The following is a 6,039-nucleotide window of genomic DNA, read 5'->3' on the forward strand; positions in this document are numbered from 1 at the left end:
TTTTCTATTTACTCTTACCTTTATTTTCTTTTAATTTCCTTATTTTCATTCTTTACTTTTATTTTTATACTTACTTTCAGCTTTTCAGTAGCCTCCTCCCTCCTCCCAGGAGCTGGCCGCACCGCAGGCCCCCAAAGCAGAGTGTGTCCCGGGGGGGCAGGTAACAGCCCCAGGCTGCCCTGCAGCAGAAGCTCCTGGGCGGAGGAGGGTGACAGCCCGGCCCCAGGGGCTGCGGGGTTTGGGGGTCACTGACCAGCCCGGGCTGGGAGGTGGCGGAAGCAGCGAGGGCAGAGCCCCCTGCGCAGAGGTCGTGGCCTCTTGGGTGACCTGCAGCGAAGGCAGCAGGGATGCCAGCTTACAGATTGTCACAGTGTTGGCTCTTAAACCCAAAATATTCAGTTTTCACCCTCCCTGGAGGGTTCACCCAGCCCTTAGCGTCTCCTTTTTGCTGGTAAGGACGGAGAAGTCATCTAAGTTCAAGCTGTAAATCCCATTCAAGCTGCCTCGTGGGCAAAGTCTTTTCCCGCAGGAGCTGATCTGAGAGCAATGGGCTGTCCTCCACTGGCACCGTCCTCCTTGGCGGGGGGGAGGCAGCACCCCCCTCAACCCCAGAGCTTTCCAGGAACTCCGAAATGGAGCAGCCCATGTGTGCTGAGTCTTCAGCACCTGATTTTTTTTTTTTTTTTTTTTTTTTTAGCACTGAGCCAGGCATTTGGGACGAAAGCTCCTGCCGATGCCGTTTGGTTTTCAGCACCTTCATTTTCCAGGCGCTTGTGATTCTCCTGGCGAATTAGCTGCAGCATCTGATCTTTGGGGGAGGTGGGGACAGGGCTGTGAACATAAAGCCGTGCTTCCAACTCGCATGGCGTTAGGAGCGAGGGGGAGAGGTGCTTCAGCAGGCGCGGCACGGCTGTGACGTGGTTTTTTCCCCTTGGGTTGCACGTCAGGCAGATGATCTGCACGTGCTTCTTCCTGCTGGGAAGAGAATCAGTTCAAGATGTGAGAGGAATCGGGCTCCACAGTCCTTAAGAGATGAGGAAAGACGGGGAAAAACCCGCATTGTAATACAGGAGCTTAGCAGAAGGGGTTGGGTTTTGACCAGTCACCCTCCCTCTGCTCTCCCCAGGCGGAAGCTGCTGCTGGCCCCGGGCTTTACCAGGCATTGGGACCCACTGCTGTCATCCGGGACGACCAAGCCCTCGCTTCCGCCACCTTTTAAATCAGGCTCGTGGGCTTGTAGAAACCCCAATACTACGCAGAGAGGAATGAGAAAGTCCAGGGAAAGAGAGGTGGCCAGAAAAAGGGGGGCAGAGAGCACAGGGGGGTGCTGGGGTGTTGGCGTGGAGGCATTTTGTGAGAGGAAGAGAGAGGGGGTTTCTCATTCCTCCTCCTAGAATTGTTTCTATAATTTTCCTTCAGCAGATCAATAAACTTAACTACGTTCTCTCCTCATGTTTCAGCTCAAGTGCAAGCACTTCGAGCGTTGTTTTCAAACCTTATTCCAAGGTGAGCTTGGCACCCATCTACCCCATCCTGCCGAATCTGCGTGAGAGCCAGCCTGGGCACAGCTCATCTGAAATGACACTCAGGTGCTGTTTTAACATTCAGCTGCAGTTAATGTGCATGCAATTAGTTGACACTTGTAAATCCTCAAGTTAAAAGCCCTGTAAGAAGTGTAGGAAGCTGAAAGTGCACCTGAGGCCAAACCCTTGGCTCCCATCAGGTGATGAACATCCCCCCCCACGGCTGGACCAGCACTGCCTTGCCCTCCACGAGCGTCTGACCCATGACCCCTGGATGTGATGCTGAAAAAAGCGTAAATACACGGTTTTAGGAGAACTGACCCCCCCTCCGCCCCCAAGCTAAGCCAGGCTCAGACACACAGAAGTGATCGCTATGTCCCGTGGGGGAAAAAGTGATCAGCCCTATGGAGCCACCTCGTTCCCTGTCAGCCCTTCGTAGTACTTTTTTATTTTTTTGTATCAAAGTAGCTCAGACTAGCCTGGCTCGCAGTGCCCCAGACACACGCATTTTTAATCCGCATCCAGACCAAGCTGCATTGTGCAATAGGCTCCCTGCTTCCAAAAAAACAAGAGATAACATGTACGTCTGCTTAGTCCGTTCTTGCCTGAACCATAGACCAATTAAGACCAGCCCAGGTTCCAGGGCAGGAGAAGATCATTGTAAGGCAAATGAGACCTTGGCTCCTCGCGCTTTCGGCAGCAGTTAGGAGACTGCAGCCCGGACCTGGGAATGCTTTTCGCAGGAGAGGAGAATAAGGGCACTCAGCAGCGGCTTCGACTTGGCCCTTGGCAAGTGCATGGCAGAGCCTGCAGTTAGGACCACCCAACCCACATTGTGCCACCTACCCAAGGGCAAAATCATTGATTTGTGATTAAAAAAAACTTGCATCCATGATCCTCTTTATCCTCACTCTTCTTTTTCACAACCCTTTAGAGATTTCCTGTGAAGAAGCCTGCAGTAATCACTTCACCTGAAACGTGCACGGCCACCAGTGACAGAGAGACCAGACGTGCTGTGGGTGGCCTGGCTGCGGGGCAGGGCAGCCCCCGGGCTGGGGGGCGGCTATGGGGGCAGCGGGACTGTGGCTGCTCTGCACCGGTGGGGCGCGGCGAGCTGCGGGACAGCCCAGGAAAGGGCACGCGCCTCTTCTCCCTGCGTGATTCCTCGTCTCCTGTTTTAAAACTCATTCCCACCTCCCACCAAATCGGTGGTCTCTCGGTCATCGTTCATTAAAAAGGACTTCTGATACAGGAGCAACGCTGTTGCTTCCCGAGACCTTTTCCCCAAGCTCTCTGAAGCAGCAGCGCACGCGTTTCCAGGGCTCTCCAGCTCTTCCTGACAAGTCGACTTTCATCTGCGGGAGAAGTCTGCTTTCATACTGTCTCCCTAAGTGCTAAGAGCAAGTGTTTTGATGTTAACTTCTGGGAACGAGCTCTTAAGCTACCACCTCACACTTAATTACAGTTATTTATTAAGCACTCCAGCATATCCAAGGGAGAACGGAGGTTTTCTCCTTCAAAGGGCTTCTGGACGTGGTTCGGCAAACACCTTTCATGAAGCAGAGTGCTTTTCCTACCTGCGTCCTGTCGGAGCCTGGAGCCCCCTCTCCTGCTGCTAACCCCACTGTTTTCAGAAGGACTCGTGGTGGCCATAGGGCCCCACTCCAGCAGCACGCTGAGCCTTTAGGGCAGGGAGTCACCCCCCTCACTTGATCTCAGGTGACTGCAACCAGACTGTCCCTGTGTCCAAGCGCGCAGCTGGCTGGGCCCTGCATTCCCAGTGGGGTGAGATCTGGCAGCTCTCTAGAATCTAAAAAATTATTCTAATTTTCCCACTCTTACTTTTACCAGGTGACAAGGTGACATTGTTTAACTCTTTCCCAACACTGGTGCCAAAAAAAGCCCAGGATAAAGCCAGGTGCTGTGATGCTCTGCCTCTTCAAAACCAGGGCTGGGTGATGCTGAGGGCCTGAGTTGTGGGCAGGGCAGCAGCAGGGCAGCCCCCGGCAGCACGGGCACCAAACTCCTCTGGTGCTGCTCAGTCAGGCTTGCGGCACGGCCGCGATGCAGTGCCATAGCCAGAGGTCCTGCTGGCTCTGTGCAGGGTCAGCTCTGCAGAGATCCCAGACGCCGACAAAGCCAAACCCTACTTCAAAGCCAAACCAGCTCCAGTCCTCTTAAAATGCTCCAGAACAAAGATCCTCCCAACCCACTGAGCAGCAGGTGTGAGACGTGGATTGGGACCAAGGGCTTATTAAGAGTGACCGCGACGCACAATTTAGGGCATTTTGCTGGCGTAGGGAAGCAGAAAAAAGCCTTGTGAGATACCAGCCTAGGGACAAGCAAGCTCCCTCCTAGCCCCAGAGTACACGGGATGTGAGAGATGGGAACAGAGATCCCACGGGCTGAGCTCTAGACACCTCTTGGCACGAGATGAACAGTCTTATCTTGATACCTGTGTTTGTTTGCCCAGTTCCAAACCTGTCTCAGCAACACAAGAGCCTGCCTTGCTCTGCTCCCACCTCTTACAGAGATGCTGCCTCTGGTCCCAGCAGCTGAAGGGCCCACTGAGGCTCATCCCCACCGCAGCCCAGGGGCTTCCTCGCAAGATCCTGGGCAATGCTGCCAGGAAAGCCCCGACAGACACTGTGGCAGGAGGTGTTTCAGGGGATGGGCCCTGCCCTGTGGAGCTTGGACCCAAGTCTTTCCCCATTGCCCACTCTGGTAAAGGACTTGCACATTTTCTTGCTTGACATATTTTCTTGTGTCAGAGCGGTGGAAAGGACCAAAAAAGTACCTCAGGAGCAGTAAAATGTGCCCCTGTCAGCACCCCCATAGCTCAGCAGAGGGATGCTGAGGACAGCATCTTGCCTGAGATGCCCATGCTCAGGAGCAATTGGGACCAGGCCCATGGCTACTCTGCTGAGGGGCACTAAGCGCCGTTCCATTGCAGCCTGGGCTGGCAGGATGGGTACTAGCCCATATCCTCGCACCGTGTGGAGTTTCCGACCGATGCTATTCTCTGCAGCACTCAGTGCTGGCCAAGTGGATCACCCAGCTGAGCTTATCAGACAGCTCATTGTTCCTGCCTGAGTGATTCAGCCCCTCCAAAGTACTCCCCGGCAGCACAGCATTGAGGAGGAGGAGAAGGAGGGAGGCGTGTGGCGCACACAGATAGTCCTCCTGATAGCGGAAGGCAGATAAACACACGCAAGTTAATGGCTGAGCTCAGATCTAGTTGAGGCAGGTTGACCTTTCTGCTGGTAAGCCTCCCTTCAGCTGACATGAAAGAGTTTGACACAAGCACTCAGGGGAATATGTGGCCAATAAGTGAGACCTAACTTTCTCCAGCAAGTAATATTGATTAGCGCAGCGCCTGCAGACGCGGCTCGAGGCGGTGGTGGGATTTCAGCACAGCTTGCTCGGGGAGCGAGCAGAGGAGACAGCTGAGATGCAAAGGTAAAACGATTTGTTGACTGAACCTGTAAAGTGCCCTTTCTGTCTCCCACTGTAGCGACCTGTGCACTGCTGAAAGCCTTGGAGGGAGCGGGAGGCTTTGCAGGCTGGGCAGTGGCACTGGGAGCTGGCTGCTGTCCCTGCGTGGCCTGGCACATCTCCATCACCTTGTCCTTTGGCATCCCTGGTAAAGAAACATCTGTTAGGAGCACTGGTGTTTTCCTCTCTCACCATTCAGGACGGGCTTTGCCTCAGTGACCCAGATGTAAAGGATGGTACAGGACCATGCTAGCACACAAGAACAAACCCAGACCTGTGCAGCCTCACTCCAGGAAGCAATGCGGTGGCATTCCCACTGGGCTCAGGTCCCCGTCTCCCATGGACGTGGGTCTCAGTGAGCCTGGCAATTCCCTGCTGGCTGCAGCGTTATAAGCCACTATGTAGGATGGTGTGTCTGGGACTCAGCTTCTTGCTGCCCCAGATATCTTGTTGGTGGCTCCACAGAGCTGAAACATTGCTCATGCTGCGAAGAGTGGCTGCCTGGAGTCTATAACCGAGGCCATTCACTTAATCGAAGCACATTTTGAAAGTCTTTCTCCTAGCCTTTTGTGCCTACAGAGAGCTGGATTCAGGCGTAAGGCAGCGCTCTGCTCTTTGCCCGAGCCCAGGACACAGCAGGAAAATGTGAACTATCCCAATTTGGTTTAGTTCTGTCTTTATCCTGGTGACACTCAAGTACCAGCAATACTAACCACATTCTCTGGGACGTGAGGTGGAGACTGCTATTCTGCAGTATTTCTTAAATACCCCAATCCAAACATCTCCTGGTTTGCTCTGGAGTATAGAATGTGATTTTGGAAAGCAGCAGGATGACCTAGGATGTCTGGTTACACATAATCTATACGCAAAGGCACTTTGCATTCTTTTACAGCAATGCATGATATTACCCCAACAGGAATACTGAGTCCAGGTAAAGGTACCAAGCATTTATAATGCTGGGCAAGCTTTTGGAGGGTTATGAGGGTGCTCTTGCCCAGGACATTACTGAGTCTTTCCACCA

The sequence above is a fragment of the Chlamydotis macqueenii genome, chromosome 3, assembly GCF_036417535.1.
Source record: "Chlamydotis macqueenii isolate bChlMac1 chromosome 3, bChlMac1.mat, whole genome shotgun sequence".
NCBI classification, from domain to species: domain Eukaryota; kingdom Metazoa; phylum Chordata; class Aves; order Otidiformes; family Otididae; genus Chlamydotis; species Chlamydotis macqueenii.